A 16,332-nucleotide genomic window follows, 5' to 3' on the forward strand; every position below is an offset into this window, starting at 1 on the left:
TTTCTTGCACATTTTTTTTCGCAATTGATTTTTCCTTTAATATAACAAAAATCAGTGAATTGAACTGTAATCCGTTTCGTTATCAGAATGGCTCTAACGTGTATTTTAGTCATTTTTGTTTTTTTTTCAGGATCGTCATTATTTTTTTTTTCTTGCACCTTTTTTCGTAATTGATTTTCTCTTTAATATAACAAAAATCAGTGAATTGAACTGTAATCCGTTTCGTTATCAAAATGGCTCTAACGTGTATTTTAAGCGTTTTTGGCTTTTTTTCAGGATCGTCATTTTTTTTTTTCTTGCACCTTTTTTTTCGCAATTGATTTTTCCTTTAATATAACAAAAATCAGTGAATTGAACTGTAATCCGTTTCGTTATCAGAATGGCTCTAACGTGTATTTTAAGCATTTTTGGCTTTTTTCAGGATCGGCATTTTTTTTTTTTGCACCTTTTTTTCGCAATTGATTTTTCCTTTAATATAACAAAATCAGTGAATTGAACTGTAATCCGTTTCGTTATCAGAATGGCTCTAACGTGTATTTTAAGCATTTTTGGCATTTTTTCAGGATCGTCATTTTTTTTTCTTGCACCTTTTTTTTCGCAATTGATTTTTCCTTTAATATAACAAAAATCAGTGAATTGAACTGTAATCCGTTTCGTTATCAGAATGGCTCTAACGTGTATTTTAAGCATTTTTGGCTTTTTTCAGGATCGTCATTTTTTTTTCTTGCACCTTTTTTTCGCAATTGATTTTTCCTTTAATATAACAAAAATCAGTGAATTGAACTGTAATCCGTTTCGTTATCACAATGGCTCTAACGTGTATTTTAAGCGTTTTTGGCTTTTTTTCAGGATCGTCATTTATTTTTTTCTTGCACCTTTTTTTTCGCAATTGATTTTTCCTTTAATATAACAAAAATCAGTGAATTGAACTGTAATCCGTTTCGTTATCACAATGGCTCTAACGTGTATTTTAAGCGTTTTTGGCTTTTTTTCAGGATCGTCATTTTTTTTTTTTCTTGCACCTTTTTTTCGCAATTGATTTTCCCTTTAATATTACAAAAATCAGTGAATTGAACTGTAATCCGTTTCGTTATCAAAATGGCTCTAACGTGTATTTTAAGCGTTTTTGGCTTTTTTTCAGGATCGTCATTTTTTTTTTCTTGCACCTTTTTTTCGCAATTGATCTTTCCTTTAATATAACAAAAATCAGTGAATTGAACTGTAATCCGTTTCGTTATCAGAATGGCTCTAACGTGTATTTTAAGCATTTTTGGTTTTTTTCAGGATCGTCATTTTTTTTTGCACCTTTTTTCGCAATTGATTTTTCCTTTAATATAACAAAAATCAGTGAATTGAACTGTAATCCGTTTCGTTATCAGAATGGCTCTAACGTGTATTTTAAGCATTTTTGGCATTTTTTCAGGATCGTCATTTTTTTTTTCATGCACCTTTTTTTTCGCAATTGATTTTTCCTTTAATATAACAAAAATCAGTGAATTGAACTGTAATCCGTTTCGTTATCAGAATGGCTCTAACGTGTATTTTAAGCATTTTTGGCATTTTTTCAGGATCGTCATTTTTTTTTTCTTGCACCTTTTTTTTCGCAATTGATTTTTCCTTTAATATAACAAAAATCAGTGAATTGAACTGTAATCCGTTTCGTTATCAGAATGGCTCTAACGTGTATTTTAAGCATTTTTGGCTTTTTTCAGGATCGTCATTTTTTTTTTTTCTTGCACCTTTTTTTCGCAATTGATTTTTCCTTTAATATAACAAAAATCAGTGAATTGAACTGTAATCCGTTTCGTTATCAGAATGGCTCTAACGTGTATTTTAAGCATTTTTGGCATTTTTTCAGGATCGTCATTTTTTTTTCTTGCACCTTTTTTTTCGCAATTGATTTTTCCTTTAATATAACAAAAATCAGTGAATTGAACTGTAATCCGTTTCGTTATCAGAATGGCTCTAACGTGTATTTTAAGCATTTTTTTTTTTTCAGGATCGTCATTTTTTTTTTCTTGCACCTTTTTTTTCGCAATTGATTTTTCCTTTAATATAACAAAAATCAGTGAATTGAACTGTAATCCGTTTCGTTATCAGAATGGCTCTAACGTGTATTTTAAGCATTTTTGGCTTTTTTCAGGATCGTCATTTTTTTTTTCTTGCACCTTTTTTTTCGCAATTGATTTTTCCTTTAATATAACAAAAATCAGTGAATTGAACTGTAATCCGTTTCGTTATCAGAATGGCTCTAACGTGTATTTTAAGCATTTTTGGCTATTTTCAGGGTCGTGTCATTTTTTTTTTCTTGCACCTTTTTTTTTCGCAATTGATTTTTCCTTTAATATAACAAAAATCAGTGAATTGAACTGTAATCCGTTTCGTATCAGAATGGCTCTAACGTGTATTTTAAGCATTTTTGGCTTTTTTCAGAAAGCGTCATTTTTTTTTCTTGCACCTTTTTTCTCTTTTAATTATACAAAGGCAGTGAATTGAACTGTAAGCCGTTTTGTTATCACATTGCTCTAAAGTGTATTTGAAGCATTTTTGGCATTTTTTCAGGATCGTCATTTATTTTTTTCTTGCACCTTTTTTTTCGCAATTGATTTTCCCTTTAATATAACAAAAATCAGTGAATTGAACTGTAATCCGTTTCGTTATCAAAATGGCTCTAACGTGTATTTTAAGCGTTTTTGGCTTTTTTTCAGGATCGTCATTTTTTTTTTTCTTGCACCTTTTTTTTCGCAATTGATTTTTCCTTTAATATAACAAAAATCAGTGAATTGAACTGTAATCCGTTTCGTTATCAGAATGGGTCTAACGTGTATTTGAAGCATTTTTGGCTGTTTTTCAGGATCGTCTTTTTTTTTCTTGCACCTTTTTTTTCGCAATTGATTTTTCCTTTAATATAACAAAAATCAGTGAATTGAACTGTAATCCGTTTCGTTATCAGAATGGCTCTAACGTGTATTTTAAGCATTTTTTTGCATTTTTTCAGGATCGTCATATTTTTTTTTCTTGCACCTTTTTTTTCGCAATTGATTTTTCCTTTAATATAACAAAAATCAGTGAATTGAACTGTAATCCGTTTCGTTATCAGAATGGCTCTAACGTGTATTTTAAGCATTTTTGGCATTTTTTCAGGATCGTCATTTTTTTTCTTGCACCTTTTTTTCGCAATTGATTTTTCCTTTAATATAACAAAAATCAGTGAATTGAACTGTAATCCGTTTCGTTATCAGAATGGCTTTTTTTCGCAATTGATTTTTCCTTTAATATAACAAAAATCAGTGAATTGAACTGTAATCCGTTTCGTTATCAGAATGGCTCTAACGTGTATTTTAAGCATTTTTGGCATTTTTTCAGGATCGTCATTTTTTTTCTTGCACCTTTTTTTTCGCAATTGATTTTTCCTTTAATATAACAAAAATCAGTGAATTGAACTGTAATCCGTTTCGTTATCAGAATGGCTCTAACGTGTATTTTAAGCATTTTTGGCTTTTTTTCAGGATCGTCATTTTTTTTTTTCTTGCACCTTTTTTTTCGCAATTGATTTTTCCTTTAATATAACAAAAATCAGTGAATTGAACTGTAATCCGTTTCGTTATCAGAATGGCTCTAACGTGTATTTTAAGCATTTTTGGCTTTTTTTCAGGATCGTCATTTTTTTTTTTCTTGCACCTTTTTTTTCGCAATTGATTTTTCCTTAATATAACAAAAATCAGTGAATTGAACTGTAATCCGTTTCGTTATCAGAATGGCTCTAACGTGTATTTTAAGCATTTTTGGTTTTTTTCAGGATCGTCATTTTTTTTTTCTTGCACCTTTTTTTTCGCAATTGATTTTTCCTTTAATATAACAAAAATCAGTGAATTGAACTGTAATCCGTTTCGTTATCAGAATGGCTCTAACGTGTATTTTAAGCGGTTTTGGCTTTTTTCAGGATCGTCATTTTTTTTTTTCTTGCACCTTTTTTTTTTCGCAATTGATTTTTCCTTTAATATAACAAAAATCAGTGAATTGAACTGTAATCCGTTTCGTTATCAGATTGGCTCTAACGTGTATTTTAAGCATTTTGGATTTTTTTTTCAGGATCGTCATTTTTTTTTCTTGCACCTTTTTTCGCAATTGATTTTTCCTTTAATATAACAAAAATCAGTGAATTGAACTGTAATCCGTTTCGTTATCAGAATGGCTCAAACGTGTATTTTAAGCATTTTTGGCTTTTTTCAGGATCGTCATTTTTTTTTTCTTGCACCTTTTTTTTCGCAATTGATTTTTCCTTTAATATAACAAAAATCAGTGAATTGAACTATAATCCGTTTCGTTATCAGAATGGCTCTAACGTGTATTTTAAGCATTTTGGCTTTTTTCAGGATCGTCATTTTTTTTTTCTTGCACCTTTTTTTCGCAATTGATTTTTCCTTTAATATAACGAAAATCAGTGAATTGAACTGTAATCCGTTTCGTTATCAGAATGGCTCTAACGTGTATTTTAAGCATTTTTGGCTTTTTTTCAGGATCGTCATTTTTTTTTTCTTGCACCTTTTTTCGCAATTGATTTTTCCTTTAATATAAAAAAATCAGTGAATTGAACTGTAATCCGTTTCGTTATCAGAATGGCTCAAACGTGTATTTTAAGCATTTTTGGCTTTTTTTAGGATCGTCATTTTTTTTTTCTTGCACCTTTTTTTCGCAATTGATTTTTCCTTTAATATAACAAAAATCAGTGAATTGAACTGTAATCCGTTTCGTTATCAGAATGGCTCAAACGTGTATTTTAAGCATTTTTTATTTTTTTTATATAGGATCGTCATTTTTTTTTCTTGCACCTTTTTTTTCGCAATTGATTTTTCCTTTAATATAACAAAAATCAGTGAATTGAACTGTAATCCGTTTCGTTATCAGAATGGCTCAAACGTGTATTTTAAGCATTTTTTATTTAGGATCGTCATTTTTTTTTCTTGCACCTTTTTTTTCGCAATTGATTTTTCCTTTAATATAACAAAAATCAGTGAATTGAACTATAATCCGTTTCATTATCAGAATGGCTCAAACGTGTATTTTAAGCATTTTTGGCTATTTTCAGGATCGTCATTTTTTTTTTCTTGCACCTTTTTTCTCGCAATTGATTTTTCCTTTAATATAACAAAAATCAGTGAATTGAACTGTAATCCGTTTCGTTATCAGAATGGCTCTAACGTGTATTTTAAGCATTTTTGGCTTTTTTTCAGGATCGTCATTTTTTTTTTAGTGCACCTTTTTTCTCTCAATTGCTAAATCCTTTAATATAACGAAAAACAGCGCATTTAACTATAATTCGTTTCATTATGAGAATGGCCCAAACGTGTATTTTAAGCATTTTTAGCTATTTTCAGGGTCGTCATTTTTTTTTCGTGCATATTTTTTTTCTCAATTGCTAAATCCTTTAATATAACGAAAAGCAGCGCATTTAACTATAATCCGTTTCATTATCAGAATGGCTCAAACGTGTATTTTAAGCATTTTTGGCTATTTTCAGGGTCGTGTCATTTTTTTTTTTTAGTGCACCTTTTTTCTCTCAATTGCTAAATCCTTTAATATAACGAAAAGCAGCGCATCTAACTATAATCCGTTTCATTATCAGAATGGCTCAAACGTGTATTTTAAGCAATTTTTGGCTATTTTCAGGGTCGTGTCATTTTTTTTTTTTTTTAGTGCACCTTTTTTCTCTCAATTGCTAAATCCTTTAATATAACGAAAAGCAGCGCATTTAACTATAATCCGTTTCATTATCAGAATGGCTCAAACGTGTATTTTAAGCATTTTTGGCTATTTTCAGTGTCGTTTATGGTGACGTTTTTACCCATAAGGCAATATATTCACAAAAAGTGTAATAAGTGTGTATAAAACTAAACTTAAAATACATAAAATAAAACTAGAAATAAAACATACAAAAAATGGGCATTATAAACGACTTAAACAGGAAATCAGTAAAAAGTGAAAGAAGGGTGCCGAGTGGAGAAACGAGAGAAAACAGGAAGAGGTAAACAGATGAAAAATGAAGGTAAGGTGTTATAGTCGAAGGAAAAGAGACAAGATCAAGGTAAGTAAAGAATACAAGATAAGTAATATGTAGATACTTGTTGTGTATAGTAGAAATGTAGATGTAGACGAAGAATACGGAACAATCAGAAAGGTAAGTCAATGGAAAATAAAAGCACACTTTTTTCTTATTAAATCGAACAAACACACACACGGAATAGCGAAGCCAAATCATCTTGCAGGGCGAAAAGGTCCGTAGATTCTTTCGTGACGTCAGGGGACAGGCGGCCCCAAGTCTGCGGGATGACCCACCTGATACCAGGGGATAATTCACTACAATAGCCATTTTGATCATGAAAAGGAGTATAGTTAATTGCACTGATTATCGTTATATTAGCAAAAAGGAATTGAGAGAAAAAGGCGAAAAAAATGATGAGTAAATACATAAAATCCAGACAAAAAAAAAGGCTTAAAATACACGTTAGAGCTATTCTGATAAGGAAAAATATTATTGCTAAAAACGTTGATGATCGTTATATCAGAACAAAATCTAAATGATAGAAAAGGGGGGGGATAATAATGCAACTACTCAATATACCAAAAATGATAAAAATGCTTATTATAGCCATTTTGATCATGAAAAGGAGTATAGTTAATTACACTGATTATCGTTATATTAGAGCACAAAGGAATTGAGAGAAAAAAGGCGAAATGAAAAAAAGGATAAATATATAAAATCCCGACAAAAAAAAAAAAAAAAAAAAATCCATTTAAATGAAAAGGATTATAGCTAAAAACGTTTATGATTGTTATAATCAGACCAAAATCTAAATGATAGAAAAAGGAAAAAAAACAAATATTAATGCAACTACTAAATATACCAAAAATGATAAAAATGCTTATTATAGCCATTTTGATCAGTATAGCTAATTGCGCTGATTATCGTTATATTAGAGCAAAAAGGAATTGAGAGAAAAAATGCGAAATTAAAAAAAAAAGATAAATAAATATACAAAATCCCGACAAAAAATGCTTAAAATACGCGTTAGATCTATTCTGATAAAGGAAAAGATTATAGCTAAAAACGCTGATAATCGTTATATCCGAGCAAAATCTTAATGATAGAAAAAAAATAATGATAATAAATAATGCAACTACTAAATATACGAAAAGGATAAAAAAAGGAGTATAGTTTATTGCACTGATTATCGTTATATTAGAGCAAAAAGGAATTGAGAGAAAAAAGGCGAAATTAATATATATATATATATATATATATATATATATATATATATATATATATATTTATATATATATTTATATATAAATATATATATATATATATATTTATATATATATTGAAAAAGGCGAAATTAATATATATATATATATATATATATATATATATATATATATATATATATAAGTATATATATATATATATATATATTTATTTATATATATATATATATATATATATATATATATAAAATCCAAAATGAAATGAAAAAAATGATAAATAAATATATAAAATCATGACAAAAAAAAAAAAAAACCCTTAAAATACACGTTAGAGCCATTCTGATAATGAAAAGGATTATAACTAAAACCGCTGATGATCGTTATATCAGAGCAAAATCTAAGTTATAGAAAAAGTAAAAAAAATAAATAAATAAAATGAAATAAATAATACAATTACTAAATATACCAAAAATTATGAAAATGATCATTATAGCCATTTTGATCATGAAAAGGAGTATAGTTAATTGCACTGATTATCGTTATATTAGAGCAAAAAAAATAAAAATACATAAATATATAAAATCCCGACAAAAAAAAAAAAAAAAAATGCTTAAAATACACGTTAGAGCCATTCTGATAATGAAAAGGATTGTAGCTAAAACCGATGATAATCGTTATATCAGAGCAAAATCTAAATGATAGAAAAAGGAAAAAAAGAAGAAAATAAATAAATAATGCAAACTACTAAATATAGCAAAGGAGTATAGTTAATTGCACTGATTACCGTTATATTAGAGCAAAAAGGAATTGAGAGAAAAAAGGCGGAATGAAAAAAAAGGTAGATCAATATCTAAAATCCTGACAAAAAAAAAAGATAAATAAATGTATAAAATCCCGACAAAAAAAAAAATAAATAAATAAATAAATAAATAATAAAAAATGCTAAAAATACACGTTAGAGCCATTCTAATAATGAAAAGGATTATAGAGCTGATGATCGTTATATAAGAGCAAAATCTAAATGATAGAAAAAGGAAAAAAAAAAAATAATGCAACTACTAAATATACCAAAAATGATTATTATAGCCATTTTGATCATGAAAAGGAGTATAGTTAATTGCACTGATTATCGTTATTTAGAGCAAAAAGGAATTGAGAGAAAAAAAGGCGAAAGTAAGAAAAAAGATAAATAAATATATAAAATCCCGAAAAAAGTGAAATGAAAAAAATGATAAGATAAATAAATATATAAAATCATGACAAAAAAAAAAAAAAAAAAAAAAAACTTAAAATACACGTTAGAGCCATTCTGATGATCGTTATATCAGAGCAATATCTAAATGAGAGAAAAAGGAAAAAAATAAAAAATATATATAAAAATGATTATTATAGCCATTTTCATCTTGAAAAGGAGTATAGTTAATTGCTCTGATTATCGTTACATTAGAGCAAAAAGGAATTGAGAGAAAAAAGGCGAAATGAAAAAAATGATGGATAAATATATAAAATCCCGAAAAAAGAGATAAATAAATATATAAAATCCCGAAAAAAAAGAATGCTTAAAATACACGTTAGAGCCATTCTGATAATGAAAAGGATTAAAGCTAAAACCACTGATGATCGTTATATCAGAGCAAAATCTAAATAGAAAAGAAAAGAAAAAAATAATGCAACTACAAAATATATAAAAAAATATAAAAATGATTATTATAGCCATTTTGATCATGAAAAGGAGTATAGTTAATTGCACTGATTTTTGTTATATTAGAGCAATGATAAATAAATATATAAAATCCCGACAAAGAAAAAGAAAAAAAAAGAAAAAAATGATAAATAAATATATAAAATCCCGACAAAAAAAAAAAAAAGCTTAAAATACACGTTAGAGCCATTCTGATAATGAAAATAATTTTAGCTAAAACCGATGATGATCGTTATATCAGAGCAAAATCTAAATGATAGAAAAAGGGGGGGGGGGGGATAATGCAACTACTAAATATACCAAAAATGATAAAAATGATTATTATAGCCATTTTGATCATGAAAAGGAGTATAGTTAATTGCACTGATTATCGTTATATTAGAGCAAAAAGGAATTGAGAGAAAAAAGGCGCCGAGAAAAAAAATGAACTGAAAAAAATGATAAGTAAATATATAAAATCCCGACAACAAAAAAAAGGGGCCCTTGCATGTATGTTTTTCATTACTTTTGGTATAAGAATGAAATAAAGAGCTATGTAGTTTTGTAGTTTTATTTCATACTTTTGCAGTATGTATGTTTTTCCAGATTTTATGCCCTGAAGTTGCAAATATTGCTTTGCATTACCTAAAACTTAAATTATTTCACCTGCAACCCTATTAAGGTCACTTGCAACACTTTCTGCAGATGCTCAAACTGCTTCACAAGTCTTGGAGAATTCCTGTCTAATTTCATTCGCCTGTAAGAGTTGGGCATCATGGAGCTTTTTGTTGTTCAGCCTAATATCCCTGTAGCATTCCTCCCTCTCTGAGGTTTGTTTCCACAGCCAAATGTTGATGGAATTGGGTTCGATGGTGGAGCTGTTGGCAGAGAGGGTTTTCCAGGAAGTAAAGGAGGTCCCTAGAGGGCTTGGAGTTGCAGGAGGTATAGCAAAGTCCTGTTGTTTGAATGAAGGACCTTCCTCAATCCATTCTGAAATTGTAGCGATTAAACTTTTTAAGATCTGTTTCTACAGTTATATGTGTTTGTGGGTGGGTGGGTGACAGGCATACAAATATTTGGCGTAGCTGATTCTGAATCATATCAAAGAATGTAAATGAAACGCTGACACAAGAGAAAATATAATTCTAATATTGCCTACTTTCGTTGATTCCTAACCTCACTTTTGCTTATGCCTCGTGTTTATTCATGAGTAATCTCTTCATATAATTCAAATAAATGATCACAATATGTATGTTTAAAATAACAAACACGCAGAAAACGTTTAATATTACTTACGTTGTGCGCATGTGCTGTGGCTATGGTCAGCGATGAGAGAGATCAAAATTTTCCTCTGATCTTCAGTGAGCGAATTATTTCAATCCGCTTGCCATGGTTGTTCGGCTATTTGGCGCGCTTTCTGCGTACGCAGGGCTACCAACTGTTGCAAATATTCGGGCCGCCCGAAAACATTTTAGGCCGGCCCACCGCACTATCTCGACGTTTGAAAAAATCGGTTTAAGTTTTCGGGCCGGCCCCACGCAATTTATTTTCGGTTTGGCAACGCCCGAAACCATGATGTTTAAAAAAATGGCCCAAGGTGTCACCATCCATGGTGAAGTGGCTGGCGGCCATGGTGAGGGTGGTGAGAGGGGTGCCGGGGCTTGGAAACGACAATGTTCTGGCCGATACGATGGCGCTCTTAGGGGCGTTGTAGAGGGTCCCATTGTGTTGGCGATGCCGGGGACGAAGCGTTGGTATTAGTTGACCATACCAACGAATTCCTGGAGTTGCTTGAAGGTAGTGGGCATCGGGAAGTTCTTAATTGCCCCTAACTTAGAGGCAAGGGGGCAGGTGCCGGCGGCGGAGATCTCGTAAACGAAGAATTCCACAATGGAGGTGCTGAAAAGACATTGGTCTTAATGCACTAGTCGTCCGTCATCCCGTCATCCCTAAGGAGTCGCAGTACATTCCGGAAGTAGTCAAGGTGTCCAGTGGCGTTGCTGGTGATGCAGATGTCGTCTATGTAGCAGTAAGGGAGTTCGCCGAAGATGCCGTCCACTAGCCACTGAAAGGTGGCCCTGAGTTGTAGAGGCTAAGGGTGGTATAGGAGAAGGTGTATTTCCCGAAAGGCGTGATGATTGCTGTCTTCTGGGTGCACGGAGACTTGGAAGTAACCTTTCAGGAGGTCAAGCATGGAGAAAATCTTTGCCCCATGGAGGTTTGAAGGTTTGGAGGTAGTGGTCAGGTTCACTGATGGGGATCAGGCGTCAGTAGTCACCACAGGGTCACGTTCCGTCAAGCTTCTTGACGAGGTACAAAGGCGATGCCCAAGGGCCCAAGGGTTTCTGGGAAACACACATGTGCTTCACTTTAGAAAAGGCTTGCTTGGATGTTTGAAACTTCTCAGGTATCACACGATCTTACTGTAGTGCAAATTCGCTGTGGCTTTGCCAGGTTGCTGAGGGAGTTTAGGTAGGAAGACTTCAGGAAACTCTTAATGGGAAAAACCGTAGCGATCGTCCGTTCTCACAGTGGAGTGATTAATGTAGCATAGATGAGGAGAGCCGTGGGAGGTTAACTGTAAAGTGGTCACGTCAAGGAGCTTGCAGTTAGCGACTTCGATAACGAGACCATGGAAGTCTGCGCCCAGGAGGGGTACCTTGACAAAAAGCGGCGTTTGGCTGCTTGAATGAGTATGGTGTGAGTACCGTGGGAAGGAATTTCGCATTCGTTGGCAGCAATCAGCTTGATGTTGGAATTTGCGGCAAGATACAGGATCTGTATTGTAAAATCCTGGTAATGAAATGCAGAAAGTGTGAACGTCTGTGGGAGCGTGGGTACGTAACGGGCTGCAACATTTATGTAAAAATGAAGTAAGATAATAATAATTAGCATACAAATATATTTCAAACAAATACCATCATAAATAACTTTGATAAATGGGGGGGGGATAAATAATTGTTTGAATCCCTAGACTAGGATTACATTTATTTTTTAACTCGAAAGAAACTGAATTTACCTAGTTTTGGATATGGAAAATATATATACAAGAGCAAAAAGTGTACTGGATGTATTTTTGTAGTTAACTGTAACTGATTAAAGGATATGAAAGTATATAGTCACAATCAGAGGAATACGTTCGAATTTGATTACATTTTGATTAATGATTAAAAGTTTACCATTTCCCTTCTCTTTTATAGATTGCCATGCAACCATACCAAGATAAATAAAATCGGTAACTCGTGTAAAAAACAATAAAAGAGCTGAATTTAGTTTAGTTACAGAGATAACCTTTATTCTTAGCAAGTAATGTGCGTCGTGTAATGTCCATTTTCAACATTACTTCTGTAATGCATGTATAACAGTGAAAATATCATGGAAATATAAAGTATACCACACCTAAGTGAATAAACAAAAATATTAAAAGCCTAGAACTTTTTTTTTATCTAATTGATGTGTCATGGAATAGTTGCACAAATAAGATCTATTTATTGATTGCTAATCTGCACAACTGCTGTTTGATGAAGTAAACTTAACTTTATTCATGCTTACAGAAGCATGATGTTAACATATTCAACTACCCTTCACATGCTAATATAAATGAATTAAAACAAAAGTAAAATCACATCTACTATTTGACATAAACTATCCTAGACCTGAGTGTTCTATGAACTCAAATGTGTTTTAGTAGAGGAAAAAACAAATAATTGCAAAAATTACCATTTTAAAGATGCGCCACAGTGGCACGGGGTCAGCCGACGGTGGGTCTGCTCCACCCGGAAGTGGTAATAGGTGACGCTGCAGATAGATAGCGCCTTATAATTCCGCAATGATAGTAATATGTTAATAAGAGTAATGATAAAATTTATATTGAAAATGGTGAAAATTATAATGAAAATGATAATAATGATGATAATGATAATAATCATGATGATGGTAATAATAATAATAATAATGATGACGATAATGATAATAACAATGATGATGGTAATAAGGCTAATCATGATCATAAAATCAATAATAATAAAATACTACAAAAATAAGAATAAGAATACTAATGATAACTATATTAATGATGATAAACTGTTGATACTAATGATAATAACCATTATTGATAATAAGAAAAGGATCGACTAAAAAAACTGATAATAATGATATTGATCACAATTACAAATGTATAATAAATTATCTTCATTATTACCATGATAATGATTATGATTATAAAAATGATGAGAAATATTATGATGGTAAAACAAATAGTGATTTTTGTGATTAAGATGGCAATTATCATTATGATAATAACAAAAGTAACCATAATGGTAATAATAGTAATGACAATAATAGAGGTAACAATAAGGAAGATAGTAATGATAATATGAATAAAGATAATCACAATGACTATCATGACAATAATGATAACGATTATGACACCAATGATAATAATTATCATCATTATTGTTATAGTGATAATGATTTAAATGATAATGACAATGATGCTAAGAATAATAAAAAACATGCTAATAGTAATAACAATAATAGCGAATATGACAATACTAATGACAATATGATGATTATGATAATGGTGAAAATACCAATAGCAAGGGAACTAATGGTAATGACAATATCAATGATGCCGGTGATAATGACGATAATATTGTCATCAATAATGACTAAATGAATAATAATAACAATAATAATAGTAAATGTAATTATGTAATAAATAAACAATAATGATAAAAACGAAAATGATAATGATATTAATAACAGTTATTACCATTTTCAAACAATTCCTTGTGTTTAAATTGAATTTCGTCTGCTTGCTGGCCCAGCTTATAACCACAGGCTATTAACATACTTAGGATCGCTCTCTTTGTCTTTCTGTCTCTTTGTCTGTCTCCGTCTGTCTCTATCTGTCTCTGTCTCTGTGTCTGTCTGTCTGTCTCTAATTTCGAGTGTATATATATACGAGTAAATAACAGACTGCTATAAGTTGATTATAAAAAGGACGTCGTCTATAGTCATTGGCGTGAACTGTATTGTGTACTGATTATGGTAACAATTCATAGCATAGGTTCTACGGAATGAACATCTTGTCTTCTGGATTCAATCCCTCTCACGTGAGGTTGCCGGTGCGGATTTTCGCCCTCCCTAGTGCTCTGTTTCTTGCATCTTCCTCCTTCATTCCCTTTGCGTCAGATCCTTCTTCACACAGTCTTTCCATCTCCTCTTTGGTCTTCCCCTCCTTCTCTGCCCAACCACCTCCTCCCTCACTCAATTCCCTACGTAACTCTCCTCTCTCCGCACAACCTCTACCTGGCCTCTCTCAACTCTCCCACTGACACTTTTTCTCTCAACATTTCGTTCTTAATCCTATCCTTCAACAAGAACGGAAGAAATAAAAAATGCCCAGGAAATGACAGAAAAAGCCGAAGACAAAGAAAAGGAAATAAAACCAATAAAAGAAGTAGCTCAACTCAACCTTCTTAAAAGTGTTATTGATGTCGTTAGTTCGGCGTTGAAGTTGACTTTTGACATGCGTAGAGAAGAGCTCAAGAGACAGGTGTCGATTTTGATAATTCGCGGAACGTTGTTGATGTGTTCCAAAATTCAATGCTGTCAATAGAAATCATGAAGTTGTTCCCTTTGATAAATAACCGCCTCACAATAGTACGACAGCGGACGTTCGACCGCCGCAATGAGCTCTGTAACATGTATAGCATATACGACCTACACATAATACTGCTCAACAGTCACGACTTCGACAACACAAGCTAAAAGAAAGATACACACATATACAACATACCAAACAAATCAATCCGGTGAACGAAGCGCCATTAAATCTAATTTCAAACACAAAAGCTTAACAACTTCACATCAGAGCTCATGGAAATTAACACACCACGTGGTTCCATCCTCAGAGCAACAATATAGCTACCGCCACGACGACCTTACGTACCTGACCAGAACATATTTCAGCTCCTCAGACACAGAAAACCTACATATATACTCGGAGACTTGAATGCACAACACCACACATTCGGCTACAACTACACAAACGCCGTGTGACGATGGTTCGCATCTCGCATCCTCGACGGCACGCTACAACACATCGGCCCACACTTCCCAACACGCATACACAACTGGTCAGCAACCACACCAGACATCATCCACACAAACAAACATGCGCACCTAAACATTCACCAAACACAAGGTGGCATCACAACGAGCGACCACCTCCCCATCGTTGCCAAAATATCAATAAACGCAATAATATACTATTATATATTTTCTCTACTGTGTGTGCGTGAGTGGTTGTGTAAAATATGAAAGACGGAAGAATGCATTAACGCATTTTAATATCGAAATACAAATATACGCCTTTGACCGTGACTCGAACTCGGGACCTCAGTATGAGAATTGCGACTCTTAATCACCAAACTATCTATTAAGAGGATTGTCCAACCAGGTGCCATACTGATTCCATAGAAATTACCTATATACTCTTAACTAGAGTACTTGTGAAGGTAGCATGTCTGTTGCTACACCAATATGTGAAAGGTATGGTTTCTAGATAGATTTACTATTCTTCACACAGACTAAGATTGGCGATTATGTATAAACAAGTTATTACGTCAATATCAATACATTGCCATGACATATAATACTATATACAAGTACAAATGAGGCACAATATATACAAAATTGATAAACACTGCAACCTACAGGCGATATTAGAGATACATAAGATATAGAGCTTGGACTAGCGTCGATTGGTCCTTTAGTGGATCACAGTACATCTCGCAGCGGTCCCTACTTCGATTTCTAGACACCCTCCGGTGTGTACTCTTCGTTTCCCCGCAGTGTGGCTAGAGTGTAGACCTGTCAGTCAGGAAGAAGACGATGGCCGTAAGAATTCGCATAGTCACCTCCTCCTCCGGTGTGTACTCTTCGTTTTCCCGCAGTGTGGCTAGAGTGTAGACCTGTCAGTCAGGAAGAAGACGATGGCCGTAAGAATTCGCATAGTCACCTCCTCCTCCGGTGTGTACTCTTCGTTTTCCCGCAGTGTGGCTAGAGTGTAGACCTGTCAGTCAGGAAGAAGACGATGGCCGTAAGAATTCGCATAGTCACCCCCTCCTCCGGTGTGTACTCTTCGTTTTCGATGCCGTAAGAATTCGCATAGTCACCCCCTCCTCCGGTGTGTACTCTTCGTTTTCCCGCAGTGTGGCTAGACGATGCCGTAAGAATTCGCATAGTCACCCCCTCCTCCGGTGTGTACTCTTCGTTTTCCCGCAGTGTGGCTAGAGTGTAGACCTGTCAGTCAGGAAGAAGACGATGGCCGTAAGAATTCGCATAGTCACCTCCTCCTCCGGTGTGTACTCTTCGTT

At 32.9% G+C, this 16,332-nt stretch overlaps 2 long non-coding RNA genes across 2 annotated transcripts; both read right to left on the bottom strand.

The window, feature by feature from the left end:
- Window positions 1-831: 831 nt before the first annotated feature.
- On the bottom strand, window positions 832-2,845 carry LOC147470521 (uncharacterized). The gene is made up of 2 exons (XR_015191619.1): window positions 2,589-2,845; window positions 832-1,022 (listed from the first exon to the last, which is right to left on the bottom strand). It is a non-coding gene; the product is annotated as an uncharacterized LOC147470521 (long non-coding RNA).
- Window positions 2,846-4,441: 1,596 nt separating this feature from the next.
- LOC147470522 (uncharacterized) lies at window positions 4,442-5,254 on the bottom strand. The gene is made up of 2 exons (XR_015191618.1): window positions 5,115-5,254; window positions 4,442-4,545 (listed from the first exon to the last, which is right to left on the bottom strand). It is a non-coding gene; the product is annotated as an uncharacterized LOC147470522 (long non-coding RNA).
- Window positions 5,255-16,332: the final 11,078 nt, after the last annotated feature.

The sequence above is a fragment of the Penaeus japonicus genome, unplaced genomic scaffold (genome assembly GCF_977035675.1).
Source record: "Penaeus japonicus unplaced genomic scaffold, GWHDUDI00000001_assembly GWHDUDI00000014, whole genome shotgun sequence".
In the NCBI taxonomy this organism is placed as follows: Eukaryota; Metazoa; Arthropoda; class Malacostraca; order Decapoda; family Penaeidae; genus Penaeus; species Penaeus japonicus.